Genomic DNA, 15,446 nt, shown 5'->3' with positions numbered 1-15,446 from the left:
CTCCCCGGTAGCTCTCTCTCTCTCTCTCTCTCTCTCTCTCTCTCTCTCTCTCTCTGCACCGCCCACCACGCTGGCATGAGCTCTTCCAGCCCATTTCCCCCCTCCGAGGACGCTTCCTGGAAGGACTCTGTTGTGCTGCTTTGATGGCTGTTCTGTTCCTGCCCGTTCTGTTCTTTTACCGTCTCCTCTGGGGAAACGGGTTGATCTTGCACGAGGTTTAAAAATTCATGACTCCTGGGCAAGATGAAAGGAGATAGCGCAGAAAATGAGGGCCTGATCCCGGTCCTCCGGTGGGAGGGCGGAATTTGTGGCGGTGATGAGTGACAGGCCCAGGGCAGGGGTCAAGAGGGTGGGGTCCGGGGGCATGGAGCCCTGGGTGCGAATCGCAGCGTTCGTGGGGTCGGCGGGCGCTCTCGGACTTCTTTAACTTCCCGAAGCGCCTTTCCTTAGCTGGACAATGAGGTCACAGTAGAACTCATGCAGTGAGGCTGAAGGTTCAGGGAAAAAAATATATTTGTCTTTCTTTGTATGCTGTTCTTTTTTTTTTTATTGTGTTTTTCCCATTACCATTTACCCCCCTTATGCCTGCCCCTCCTCCCCACAATCACCACACAGGAAAAACAATAGTTCAGTGCTTAGCACACAGCCTGGCGTAGAGAAAGCACTCAGAAAGTGTTTATGATTATTTTACATTTCCCAGCCTCCCTTGCGGTTAGATAAGGGCCATGAGGTCAGTTCTGGCCAATATGCTACGTGAGGAATGGAGCGGTGCCACTCCCAGCCTGAGAGGGTTAAGAGTGGCTGTGTGTTTTCCACTTTCTGGGGCGGGTGACCCCGTGTAGGGATGGGAGGACAAAAGGCTGGAAGCAGCCTGGATCACCGAGTCACTGCATGGAGGTCAGCCGCCCTGGAGCTCCTTTCCCTCATCGGAGGGGACGTGGCAGAGAGAGAACCCTCGCTGCTGCAAACCCCCGAGGTCTGGGATTTTGTCTGTGACTGCAGCATAAGGACAGAACTGAAGATGTGAGGGGGTTTTGAGAAAGAGGTTTGGATGTGCTTCTGTGCATTAGTCAGGATTTTCCAAAGAGACAGAACCAATAGGATGCAGGGCAGGGGGAGAGAGAGAGAGAGAGAGAGAGAGAGAGATTATAAGAAGCTGGCTCATGCGAGTATGGAGGCAGGCATGTCCCAGGATCCGCAGGGTGAGATGGTAAGCTGGAGCCCCAGCAGAGCTGGTCGTTTAATTCTAGTCTGCGTCTGAAGGCCTGAGAACCAGGAGGGACGGTGGTGTAGTTCCCGCCTGAAGACAAACACGCTTGAGACCCAGGAAGAGCCAGTGTCCCGGTTCAAAGTCAGGTAGGCAGGCAGAACCCTCGCTCCTGTTCGGAGAAGGACCAGTCTCCCAGGCCCTCAGCTGACTGGATGAAGCCCATCCCCTTCAGGGAGGACGGTCTCCTCCACTCAGTCTACTGACTTAGACGTTAATCTCACCCAGAAATACCCGCACAGACACAGCCAGGGCAATGTTCAACCAGGCATGTGCGCACCTGGCGGACCACATAAAATTAACCGTCACGTTCTGTACCTGGGAAGCAGATGACCTGGGAAATAAGAGACCCACTGAGATGGTCTTTCAATAGCTTGAAGCTGAACTAAAAATGAATTTAAAACTTAAGTGTAAGACCTAGAACCATAAAATTCTCAGAAGAAGACACAGAGAAGCTCCTTGACCTTGATCTTGGCGATGATTTTATGACTCTGGCATGAGAAGCACAAGCAACAAAAGCAGCTATCAAGCCGCGGGACTACATCAAACAAAAAGCTTCTGCACGGCTCAGGAAACCATCAGCAAGATGAACAGGCAACCTGCCGAATGCAAGTAAATGTTTGCAAGTCCCACGTTGGAGAAGGGGTTAGTATCCAAACAAAATACAAGAAGGGAAAAATATATACGTCCATATATATATATGGAACTCATACAACTCAATAGCAAAAAGGCAAAGGACCCAGTTTAAAGTGGGCAAAGGACATCAGTAGACACTTCCCCAAAGAGTATATACACGTGGCCAGCAGGCATGTGAACACGTGCTCGACACCACCCATCGTCAGGGCGGTGCAAAGCGAAACCACAGTGAGGTCCCCCCCCTCATCTGTTAGCAGGTCTGTTTTCGAAAAGACAAGAGACAAGTGCTGAGGAGGATGTGGAGAAAGCGCGGGGGTCCCTCCAACCTTGAACGCAGAACTGCCACGTGAGCCAGCCACCCCACGTTTGTACACATATCCAGAGGATACTCCCTAGCTTGATGAGCTCTCCGCACTCCTGCGCCCACTGTAGCATCACTTGCAATCGCCAAGGCATGGAAACTGCCTACGTGTCTGTCGATGGATGTCAGGAGGGCCGAGCCTACACCCCCAACGCAAGCGAGATGTGGACTTGTGCTGTTTGGACCCACCGAGACCTGGGGCTGGTTGTTGCCACAGCACAACCTAGCCCACTCTAACTTGTAGGCATTGCCGGTTTTGAACACTGTTATATTCTTTTAAGTGCAAACGCTTTAGCGTGACAGAAAATCTGCCATCCTCCCTTCCAAGCCTCATCTCCAACACTTTCCCACCAGGTCCCCCGTGCTCCGGCCTCGCCAGTAGAACCACTTCACTTGATCTCAGCCAAAAAGCCAAGAAGCGATACCAGTAGAACCATTTCAAGACTTTCTGAACACGCCCCACACTGTCTCGCCTCCTTGCTTTTGCCCAGGCAGTTCCTTCTGCCTGGAACGCCTCTTCCCTACCACATGCTTTGCTCCTCCCCTCCCCTCCCCTCCCCTTCCCTTCCCTTCCCTTCCCTTCCCTTCCCTTCCCTTCCCTTCCCTTTCTCTCTTTCTTTCTGATTTTATTTACTTATTTTTAGAGAGGGGAAGGGAGGGAGGAAGAAAGGGAGGGAAACATCAATGTGTAGTTGCTTCTCACATGCCCTCTACTGGGGACCTGGCCTGCAACCCAGGCATGTGCCCTGACTGGGAATCAAACCAGCGGCCCCATGGTCCGCAGGCAGGCACTCAAAGCACTGAGCCACACCAGCCAGGAGCACACACTCTTTCTAAGTCACTTCTCTTTTTATATCCCTCTCTGATCATTCTCGGAGGAAATGCCTGGAGGAGCTCATTCTCAAGCTAAATCGGAGGGTTTTGTTTCCATAGAACAATGCCGTTTTTTCAAGTGGTATCTTGTGTGTTACCACCAGAGCCTGGTCATGTGTGAGTGGGGGGGACGGAGGTGGGGACGAAAAGGGGCGGAAGAGCCAGATCAGAGCGCCGTTGCTGTGCCTGGCAGTGGCCTTGAGAAGGAGGCGATTGGGAAGACACAGGCAGCAGGCCCCAAAGTGCCATGAGGGGCTCCTGAAGGGGGCACACTCCCGGATGTTTTAGGATGGATGTAGACAAACAGATTTCTAACAATGTACGTGCTTCGGTTACTCAGTGATGGGAGCAGTAAATTTCCCACGAGAAGGCAGGGGGGCAGACTGGCTGGCTTCCCATTCACCTCCCGGCCTGGCCTGCAGCGTGATGACCCCGGGTGAGCAGCGCCACCCTTCCGTGCCCTTGTGTCCCAGCGCGGCGGGAAGGGTCAGAGTGCCTCCTTCTGTCTCTGTGAGAAAAATAGGTGAGTGAAGTCAGAAGAGTGCCTCCCACCCTGAGCTCGTCTCCCTGCTGTGAGTCTCAGGTGCAGCTCCACAAGGCAGGGCCTGCTGGCTTTCGGGCACTGACTGGGGCAGAGCCCCGAGGCCATGGGAACCTTCTGCCCCACTGTCTGTGGACAGTGTAGGCGGTGTGGGTTGTCAAGCCCTGAACTTACACACCCAACACCACAAAAGACATGCCTCCTGGATGTTGGCAACCGTGTTTTATGTGACTAATGGATAAACAATCGTCTCAGAGAAGGCAGTTAAAAAATCTTTGGATCTGTCCACCCACATGCATAAGGATGTTGGCATTCTTAATGCTGGTTAATAGCACAGTGGGAATAAAAAGAGAGAGAGAGAGAGAGAACTGCTTTTTGACAGAGAGTTTCATTTTCATTTTAGATATAAATGACATTAAACCAAATATCCTTTTATGACAGACTAGTCCTAACCAGTTCCATTTCTTCTTGGTAAGGAACTTACTTTTTTCTTTTATATAGAAAGAGAGAGAGAGAGAAAGATTCCAGTTATATAACATTAAACAACTAAATAATATATATTAAGGGATGCAGACAGACCAACAGGCTAAAAACTAAAGAAAAGCAAGAGAACCATGAATTCAAACTTCGGCGGAGTGGATACTTCTTTGTAGGAGAGAGGACAGATGCAGTTAAGAAGGGCTTCAAGTGTACCAGCTGGGCGACTGACTGGCCAGGTGAATTTTATCATAATTGTTTTCTTTTTTAAATTTAATCTTTTTTTAAAGATTTTATTTATTTATTTTTAGAGAGGAAAGGGAGGGAGAAAGAGAGAGAGAAAAAAACATCAATGTGTGGTTGCTGGGGGCCGTGGCCCGCAACCCAGGCATGTGCCCTGACTGGGAGTCGAACCTGCGATGCTTTGGTTTGCAGCCCATGCTCAATCCACTGAACTACGCCAGCCAGGGCTAAATTTAATCTTTATTGTATTTTTTCTATTATCATTTAGTCCCCTTATCCCCCCTCCCCCCAGCAATCACCACACTATTGTCCATGTCCAGGAGTCCTTTCTCCTTTTTGCTCAGCCCCTCCATGCCCTCCCCTCCCCTTCCCCACTAGATGTCATCTGCTCTGCATCCACAGTCTCCCCCCCTTTTCCTTGTCAGTTCAGTTTGTTCATTAGATTCCACACACGAGTGAGATCACATGGTATTTGTCTCTCTCTGACTGGCTTATTTCCCTTAGCCTAATGTTCTCCAGGTGGGACTGACTTTTAAAGCTATGTATTTTTTATAACTCAACTGGGCTCCTTTTACTTGAACTTAATCTTCATTGAAACATTTTATTTAAAACTTTAATAACATTGGGGGTTTTTTTTGTTTTCATGGGTACAGACATGACTTTTGACAAAAAAAAAAAAAAAGCCAAAGCAATCCAACAGGAAAAAAAGTCTTGTTAGTAAGTGTTCATGGAATAACTGGGTGTCTGTATGGAAAGAAAAGAACCTCAGACCTTACCTCTCACCATACCTAAAAACACATTCAAGATATAAAGATGCTTTCACAACTTGGGGATAAGCAAAGGCTTCTTAAATAGGTCACAAACTCAATAACCAAAGGCGGGGGAGGGGGGGAAGCTGATACATTGAACTTCATAAAAATTTAAACCGCCAGCTCTCCCAGAGACACTGTTGAGAAAATTGAATATATAAGCCACAGGCCGGATGAAAGTGTTTGCGAACATTTGTCTGGCAGAGGACTGGTATGCGGGATGATGGTATCTCTACATCTTGGTAGGGGTTTCATTGTCAGAAGTGAACTTCTGGGGCCCAAACTCAGCAGATCCACACATAATATTTGTGCATTTCATTGCATGTATATTTTACAGCAAATGAAAAAAACTTTCAATATCAAAGTCTAGTTAATGATTTGCATTCTTAAGTATTCAGGGGAAGTGTTCTGATGTCTGCAGTTCTCTCTGAAACGCATCACAAAGTAGATGGCTCAGTGGGTGGGGAGGGGAATGGACAGACAGACAGATGTGCGATCGAGCCAGTAGGCGAAAAGTCAATCGCAGAACCGAAGTGCTGGGTATATGGGTGTTCACGCTAAATCTCTTTCACCGTTGCTGTTTGTTTGAAGTTTTTAAGAAAAATTCAGTTACATTTTATGCATTTGTTCTTGTAGTTGTGATGAATCGTTTCCTTTTTAAATTAATTTGTTTAAATAAAAAAAGGGACTCCATGTAAGAAAGACAGTAAGTAAAGCCCCAGCCCATGTGGTTCAATGGGTTGGGTGTCGTCCTGAAGATGGAAAGTTCGCAGGTTTGATTCCCAGTCAGGGCACATGCCTGGGTTGCGGGCTCAGTCCCGGGTTGGGGTGTGGACAGGAGGCAGCCAACCTCTGTTTCTCTTGCACATTGATGTTTCTCTCCCTTGTTCTCCCCTCCTTCCCCTCTCTCTAAAATCAAAGAGCATGCCCTCAGGCGACGGAAAAAATAGACAGCAAGTACTGGAATAGGCGGTGCACAGATACAACCTCAGGGCGGCACAGAGTGAACCGGATCGGGCCGGGACAAGGGCCTGCTGATGGCAAACCGTGTCCTTTCTTTTTATAGCTGACTTCATTTTATTTTATTGTTTGAGATTGTATTTATTGTTAGAGAGAGGGGAAGGGAGGGAGAAAAAGACAAACATCGACTGGTTGCCTTTTGCACACCCCCAGCTGGGGACTGTCCCCACCCCGGGGCACGTGCCCTGACTGGGAATCAAACCGGCAACCTTCTGGTTCACAAGCTGGTGCTCAATCCACTGAGCCACACCAGCCAGGGCGCACGCCCTGTCTTGCTGCTTCCTGGCTGTGGGCACGGGCAAGCCTCTCTGGGTTTCGGTTTCCTCGTGTAGAGATGGGATAATGCGACCTCCTCTGCAGGGAGGCTTGCTGTGAGTATGAACGGGACAGACCAAGGGAAGCATAGCTCGGGAGGCCCCCTAGCACCCTCCTCCCCACACACGACAAGGGCAGGGCACCTGGCTATCTGGGACGACAGCTGGAAGGACGCCGTGGGGCAGGGAGGGGCGGCACGTGCTGGGGCGTGATTCTAAGGAGGCCCACCAGATTGAATAGGGAGGAGAGAGCAGCGAGAGCTGGTGCCGAGCGCCCACACAGGCACGATTCCCAGCTATTTCTGCTTCTCCAGCACATCCTCCTTGTGGGGAAGGAGATGCCCACCCTCGGCGGAGGTGGGTGCATCCTGGTGCCCTGTGCTCCAGGGCCTTCGGGGGCACCGTCCATTTCCTGAAGGATGCCTGAGCTTGGGACTTTGCTTTCTTTCAACATCCCGGGTCTTGCAAGAACTCTCCACTTTCCACAGTGAGAGGGACCAATGCAATTCACGAAAACCCTTTGCCCCCGTCCTAGGGCATCCAGCCACCCGTCCCTGGAGCACACTGAACCTTTGGAACTACAGAGGAGGTGGGCGGGGGTGGATCTCATCAGAGCAGGAGGCCCAAGGGGACGCCGACTCCTGCAGGCCCACAGCTCTCGCGGTTGGGAAGCTTCGCTTTGAGCTCTGCAATCAGATTGACACATCGATTTTTATTTTTACTCATCCCTTAAATAATGAGAAACACCTTCGGCATGCCAAGCAGTGTGCCGGCACTAGGGACACGTAAAGGTGAACAAAAAGGGTTTGTTCTCTTGTCCTCGTGGACACGAAGGTCCCGTGGGGAGACAGGCGTTAATCAGAGAGTCACCAGACAGGGGTAACATCGAGTGGTGAGGGAAGGCTTCTTTGAGGAAGTGGCCCCCGAACTCAGACCTGAGAGAGGAGGGGGTGAAGAGGGAAAGGGAGGAAAGAAGATTCTGGGCAGAGGGAAGCGCATGTGCAAAGGCCCAGTGGCAGGAGGGGGTCCCGGGGCCTGTGAGAGGCGGAAGAGTACTGTGGAGGTGGGAGCGCAGGAACCGCGGCGGAAATGGATAAAGCCCAAAATCCCCCTGACTTGATGCGGTCACGGTTTATGCCCTGTTCACACAACCTGACAGAACTTAGGTGACCCTCCTCTGTGCCGGCACCCCATCCGGGGCATGTGGCTTGGTCGTCTGCAGCAGGGAGACAGGCAGGCTGCGGATCACTCAGGACGTTTGCAAGGGCCAGACTGGCAAGGGGCTCACAGGACTTGCGCACACACCCTACTGCCCGGGGTGAGTCACTGCGCCGGCCTTATCACCAGGGAGGCGCGGAGGATGCTGTCGTCCTACCTACGGGCTCAGGGAGAAGCAGCCGCAGGTGGACGCGTGCCGTAGTCTCTGCCGCAGCCCACCCTTCTGTTTCCCAAACCAGCAAGTTTCCCTTCTCGCTCGTGGCACACGCTCACCCTCTTCTCAAAGGACACCATCCAAAGTCCTGTCCTGTCCTCTCCCAGCATCTGGACCCTCCAGAGAGGCTCTTCTTGGGCCAGGGACCTATGAAAATACAAGGAAACTTACCCCTCGCCCTGCCCTATACGGTGTCGGAACTGGGACAAAACTGTGAGGGCACCTTCTTCGCTGACTCCGGTTGTGTCCCCGGGAGACTCCCACGAGCTCTTCACCTTGGCCCTGGCTCTTTTCTCCGGAACCTCCTCCTTGGCAATCGCTCTCCTTGGCCACGTAGGAAATGGGCGAGGCCCTTGGGGGCCATATACTCTCCCTCCTGCTCATGGGTGGTAGGAGGGAGGTCCACAGGTGGTTTTATAGCTGAAAACAGTCAAGGGCCTTTGTTTGTAGGGGTCGGGGGAGGGAGCCCCAGCTCTCGGTTCCCTTGGTGATACAATTCTTCCAGACTCTGTTGGCCTCCAACCCATTTGTGTCTAGTCAGTTTCGTGTGCGCACAGCAGCGATACTCACCCAGATTCTTTTCCAAGACGTAATTCCCGAGCCTAACTTGTTTTGCTGGTTCACCTCCACACCTCTCCCTCTCTCCTCAATGACTATCTTGAGGCTATTTGGAACGAGAAACCGGAGGCACGCCTTGAATGTGATCCTGTCCGGAGTCACTTTACCCAAGAGGAGAGTTTTCCTGGGCCTTTATTGCCCCAAACTTATTTTATATTTCATCTGTTTCCACTTAGGGCGCAGAAGGTTTTGCAACCCCAGGAGGCCTCAGATCTCGAGATTCTGTTTCCTTTCAATTCTACTCGAACACCAGGTAATTCTTCCCTGAGCCCATCTTGTCCTGGCAAACCCTCACGAAATGCAGACAGTAGCAGCCAACGGAGACGGCTGGTCCCAGGCTTCCCAGCCGCTTCCCGTGGGCTGCCAGGTGGCAAACGAGGGGGACCTCCCAAGTTAGAGCAGGCGGGAGCGTCACCAATCGTTGGTTCACCTCCGCCCCAGCGCTAAGCCAGTGTCACTGTGGGTGAGGCACACTGCTCCTCTGGGACTGTCTTTTCATTGGCAAAACGAAGGTAACAGTGCATCCTACTTCCCGGGGCTGCTGCAGGACCTGAGCGAGCCGGCGCATGCGCAGGGTTAGCGCGACGTGCGGTCTGGAGTGCGCCCCCAGGGAGCGCTGGCTGTGACCGCCGCTCTTCCCGCAGCGGAGGGGGAATGGCATGTGCTCCTATGAGACTGGCATACTAAGTTCTCTAGAGTCTGATACACTAACCAGGCACGTTTTCAAAAGTATTAAAGTGAGAGGTTCACCTGTCCAGGGTACAAGGTACTCACCCATGCTGGCCAGTCCGTGATTTTTATTCTCTATAAGCAGGAAAAAGGTAATTAGGAAGCCTAATTATTATCTGTATCATTTACCGATTGCTACAATAATGCAGCCTAACAAATCATCCCAGAACGTGGTGGCTTAAAATAATAAACGTTTATTTAGCTTAAGGGTCAGTGGGTTTGCAATTTGGACTGGACTTGGCTGGGCAGTTCTCTTGTTGTGACTGGGCTCCCTTTCCTGTCAGTTGACTTTGAGGTGACAGAGGTGACTTGGACACACGTCTCTCGACCTGCTGAAAGCTAACCTGGGCAGGTTTTCAGGTGGCGGCAGAGTACAAGAGCCAGGGCAAGCCCAAAACTGCACAGGTGCCTTTCAGGGGGCCTGCCTGCTTCACGACTGCGGACATCCCACTGGCCAGGCGAGGTCCTTGGCTGACCCAGAGTCACAGTGGACCGCCTGCAAAACTGCACGACGAAGGGCGAAGAGCCCGCCAGTGATAAAACTAGCTGGCGAGGGTGAAGTCAGAGCACACGAGGTAAGTTATGTCCACGATACTAAAAGTCGGTGTGTCAGAGCTCCAGGGCCCTACTGCGGGGACAGACCCACCATCCAAGGCTGGTTGTCCCACGGCCTGCCCTTGTGTCCGTGCCCAAGACACACAGACCAACCTTCTGTCCCCTACCCCTTCTTCAGAGGTCCTCCGGGGCCTGGGCTGTACCCCGTCCTTCCCTGTGGCTCCTGGGCCTGGCACGCGGCCCACCCCACGGTGCCAGTGCGGACAGCCTCTGCTTGCGGATCAGTGAAGTCGAGAATGAGAGAGTAAGCAGCGAACTCCTCAAGGACAGCCAAGACGCATTCTCCTCCGGTCCCCAGCGTCCAGTGAGGACCACTATAACACATCTTTCAAGTCAGATTTCTGAGCATCGTCGTCCCAGTTTGCCCCCGGCCAACTGCCTGCTTCTACTTGTGCTAGAAACACAATACCCACTGCAACACCCACCAGCACCTTCTCCCCTCTGGGTGGCCCTGCGGAGGGGGTCGGAGCCAGAGGGAAACGAGGGTTCTGATCACTCAGGGCCTGGAATCACTGCCTCTGGCCTTAGGAGAAACCAGTACCAGCTTGTCAGAAACAAGGCTGGGGCCAGTGGATGCGATGGGGGATAGGCAGCCTGTCTTGGGGCCCTGTAATGGGGCTCACATGGCCTCCCCAGCCAGCTACACCCACCCCTCAGAGCCAGCCTCTGACCTGGAGGGAAAGGACGGATAGTCATGGGAAGACCCAGAAAGCTTCCAAGCTCGCTCTGGGCTCAGGGTGAGGACAAAACCCTGGAAACGGTAGAGTTCCAGCCCTGCCCCTTGGCTCCCTCCCTCCTCCTCCCACCCCACCCCACCCAAAGGAACTGTCTCTGAACTCTATCTAGTCATCCCCTGGAGAGCTAGGTAGCGTCTGTCTTACTTGGAGGGCTCAGGTGGTTAACACAAGAGCTGCTGAGGTTGTGACATCATCTCTGTGTCAGCCAGGGTCCTGGGGTCCTATAGGGAACCAAGAGGGGGTCTCTGCCAAGCCCTCCGCACAGCAGGGCACCACAGACCGAGACCAGATCCAGGATGCGAAGCCAGTGGCAGCAGAGGAATGACGAGGCTTGTGGGTTCTGAGGCAGAGTAGAACCCGGTGCCTGAGCCCGCCGGCCCTGGAGGCCCACCGCCTGGCTGCAGATTCTACTTCCACGGCTTCCGATCTGTGACTTCCAGCAAGCTTCGTCTCACCAGGCCTCATCCCCCTCCCCTGGAAAAGGAGAGGGATCGTTGTACCTGTCTCCTGTTGCTGTGATGGCCATAATGATGGATACAGCCCACGCAGAGCTCCTAGCGGTCCTGGGTGCCCCGTTAACTACGTAGTTAACTACGGCTGTCGTTACTACCAAATGCTAATCGGGGTCAGGTCTGTGTGAGGCACCTGCTCTGCATGCCTTCACTTAGTCGTTACGCCCACACACGCGGGGAGGTGCTGCTTCCTGCCTTTCTACGCGTGTGACACACAAGTGTGGAGAGATGAGGTAACGCGCCCAAGGTCGCCCGGCTGACAGGCGGTGGAGGCAGGGTTCTGACTGAGGTCTGATTCCCACGCAGCGACCTTGACTGTTCTGCTCCGTTCCCCACCCAACACGTGAACCAGGGTAATACCAACTGTGAACTTTAATTTTCTTTGTTTTTTTTTTTTACTCCTCACCCAAGGATCTGCTTGCTGGTGTTAAGAGAGAGAGGAAGGGAAAAATTAAAGAGAAATATCGACGTAAGAGAACACCCATCGGTTGCCTCCCATACGTGCCCTGACCAGGGATCAAACCTGCAACCTTTGGGCGCACGGGACGACACTCTAACTAACTGAGCCACCCAGCCGGGGCTGAATGTGAACGTTTCATTGCATACTAACTGAACTGAAATCCACTGGGAAGTAACACGTACCTGTGACCATTATAATTTGCTCTTTAAAACGGTTGCTGTGATGTGCAGTTATGCGAGATGCGTTCCCATTGCGTTCCCTTTTTAAAGAGAGTGCTCTTCTTGGCAGGAGCGTGTGACTCAGGCGAGCCTTAAACTCTCCTTTTGTGGTTATGGGTTACAAAGGGGGCAGATGTCTCTGCACGTCTTCTGCTTTGAAGCCTCACGCTATCTTGAACACTTCACCTTTTCCACCGTCCCTCTGAAGCGCCTGACTGCTAATAGACATTTGCTTCTTCAAGCCGAAAGAGCACTGCTTGCCTCAGGCCACTTGTCCCACCAAGGCCGCTTTACCTGTCTGGGGAAGTCTGACAAGGCTGAGGGTTCCCGGAGAAATGGAGGTGTCACACGTTGGCTTCACTGGAAGCTAATCAGCATCGTCAACTTGGCAGCTGCAGGGGGGCAGGGCCACCGTCCTCAGACGCGACAGGCTGTGCTAATGGGGGGGCCGCCAGCTCCAAGTCTCCCAGCCCTGCTTGCCATGTAAGGCCGCTCGAGCCTCTGCATTGCGAAATCTGCCTGTCTAGCCACAATAGCAGCAGATGAACCCGAGGATAAATGTGAGACTCTCAGTGCTCCCAGAGGAATCTCTTTCCTAGGCAGTATTTCCAGTAAGAGCCAGGTTGGTGCCAGTTCCGCCCTGGCTAGAGCCGAAGACACAGACCAGGTGACCCCCAGCTAATGGCCAAAGCCGGCAAGAGATGCCTCCGCCGTGACCCGTGACGGTTACGCTCCATCTAAGGCGCAGAGCAGGGGCAAAAGGTGTTCGGCTTATGGATTTTGAAGGCTTAAAATGATTCACTGAGAAAACGATGGGAAGAGAACAGCCTTTACTGACCCGGTCGGACGTGTCAAGCAAGCAGGAGCCCGGAGATAGGACCCACGAGACCACTTCAGACGGGGGGCGGGGCAGGGCCAGAGGCTCCACGGCCCGGCGCAGGCTTGGAACGAGGTCTGCGAGCAGCGATGTGTCCAATGGAGAGGAACGCGTCTCGCTTCTGTTCACCGCGGACCCTTGGGGGGGCTGCTGGCCCTTGCTATACGTTTATTAACTTTTTTCAACGCGCTGTGGTTGGCCTGGTTTTGCTTAATGCCTAATAAAGGGGAAAACTGTTTACACGGCACCCCTGGGTCTGACGCTGAGCAGCTGGAGATTTTCGCAAGATGCTTCACGTTCAGAGATGACACAAGCCAGCAGCCCGGGAGGCAAACAATTCCTTTAGAAGCATGCCATCATCCCCAGGGAGAAGTGGCAGTACGTTAAATAAGACAATGTCAGGGTAAGGAGAGATCAAACCCCGGGGGGGGGGGGAAGTGCCCCAACTGCATACTTGGCTACCGGGGCTCGTTGTGTAACCGTCCAGGACAGATGGGCGAGTCGCCGCCCGATTCACGTGCCCTGCTTACAGTCCAGATATCACTCTCTCTCTATAAACTCTGCCTGTCCCGCCTCTTCCCCACGGGACATCCAATGAGGCCTGAGAGAATGGCCAGAGTCGGGTGGTGAGCTCCCAGGGTGATGTCCGTCTTCTTGCATCCCCTGGTTCTGCCTTCTCAACCTCGCTCCCGTTCCCGGCATAGGGGGGAGCTGCAGGCTTTTCCATCCTAGCGCTCATCAACGGGGTCTGCTTTCTCTCCAGTCTTCGCTGGCTGGTGAGACGCCCTGAGGTGCTTCGGCAGGCTCGGCTTTCTATCTGCTGATGACACGGCCCAGCACCTAGCCCTGGTGACCTTCCTCGTGCACCAGGCAGCTCGTTAGGAGACAGGGGTGAAGTCTCAGGCGGAGGCCGTGACCGAACGCTGGCACCGAATGTCTACTGAGAGCTTACCGTGTGCCGGGGGTCACGTAAGAACTTCGTGTGCTTCGTTCCCCTTTCCCATCTGATCGTCACCGCCGGTGCAGATAGGGAGTGTCACCACCCCCACTTTATACTCGAGGAACCCAAGGCTCAGGCCAATTCATTTGTCCGGCAAGTGAGCCGCAGAGCCCGGATTTGAACTTGGAACCAGTGCCTGCACTGCTTCCTCCCTCAACTAGGCGGCCCTGGGTGACCAAGGGCTCACGATGGGGAGCCTCTGGCAGCGTCCTGCCCCTGTGGTGATGTGCAGGTCATGCCTCAGAGCTGTCAAGCTTCTGTGCTGTCATTTTCCAGAGCGTGGATTTCTACCCCGTTCCCAGCCGTAGGCAGTGTGTTCCAGAACACAGTTCACGAGATTCAGAGGTGGGTGGAACCAAACGAGATTCTGGCTTTTTGACTGAACAGCTACTGGACCTTGAACAGCCTGCTCTCTGAGGTCCGTTTCTCATCTATGACACAGGCATGACACCGCTTGTCTGTGGGAGTGCCCGAAGCTGTGAGGGGAAGCTCCTTCTCTTCTCTCCTCCTCAGCCAGAACCCGAGGAGCTGGCAGGGCCACACGGAATCTCAGAGGGGGAGCCCCCGCAGCTCACCGACGCCGGAAACGCTGACTTCCTCCCCACGCACAGCTCTCGAAATCACCAACCCTCTGCTACCAGGTCTGCCTGCCTTCCTACAGCAGCACCTTTAGTCGGTGCTGACCGTTGTCACAGGATCACAGCTCCGAGGGCAAACGCCCTCCAGTGAGGCCACCCGAGCAGCGCCGAAGTCTCCGGGCCCTGGGGCTAAACACTTCCAACAAATTCGTTCTAACATACTATTATGGCACTTTGTCAATTACAATAATTGTGAAGGCTGCAGAAATATAGAAAAAGTTTGCCGTAGTGTTACAGGGAAATAACACCTATGATTGTGGCCTTGTAAAGCTCTGTAAACATGTCTGTGGATTATATGAAATGAAAATAAGTAATTGTGCGGGAGCTGGGAATTGTGACTTTCCTTTTAGAACACTCTTTAACATTCACTGGACACTCGGTTCACAGAGTGAACGTTTGAGAGACAGTCCGACACGGAGGAAGCTGACTTTTGAGCAGCATGCCCACCCCACTCAAGCTTGCAGCCCTTGTCCTGCCTGCTGCGTCTGTGAAAGAAAGATGTGGGTCCAGGGGCCTAGGCCAGCTTCCCTCGGCGGAAAGAACCCCCTGGGTGGGAGGGGGACAAGTGCATGCGAACAAGGCCCTGGGCTGCGCCGGGAAGCTCTCGGTACAGCGGTGCAGCTGGCTGCCTCTTTCTTGGAGCTCCCGTCTGGCTGAAGCAGCGAGCTGGTGCGTGAGCTGGCGCATCCGCTTCCCTGCAGCGCCCTCCTGTGGTGGAGGCCTGCCAGGGAGCAGACAGGCCCCACTGCCGCCCACAACCGGGAGAAACCACTTGTTTTTCCCTTTTCTTTTAAAAAATGCGTTTGGCCCTGGCCAGAGAGCTCAGTTGGTCAGAGTGCTGTCCTAATAGTCCAGGGTTGTGGGTTTGATCCCAGGTCAGGGCGCAGACAGGCATCGGCCAGTAACTGCATAAATAAATGCAGCAACAAATCGATGTGTTTTTCTCTCTCTGTTCCTTTCCTCTCTAAAATCAGTAAGTTTTTAAAAATGTTTTTAATTAACTAGCCACTTTTCAAAGCAATTATTGGGCACATAGAATTTTTTAAGTAGAAGGAATCATCACAAAAAC

The sequence above is a fragment of the Phyllostomus discolor genome, chromosome 6, assembly GCF_004126475.2.
Source record: "Phyllostomus discolor isolate MPI-MPIP mPhyDis1 chromosome 6, mPhyDis1.pri.v3, whole genome shotgun sequence".
In the NCBI taxonomy this organism is placed as follows: domain Eukaryota; kingdom Metazoa; phylum Chordata; class Mammalia; order Chiroptera; family Phyllostomidae; genus Phyllostomus; species Phyllostomus discolor.
Note: the sequence above shows the minus strand (reverse complement) of the source record.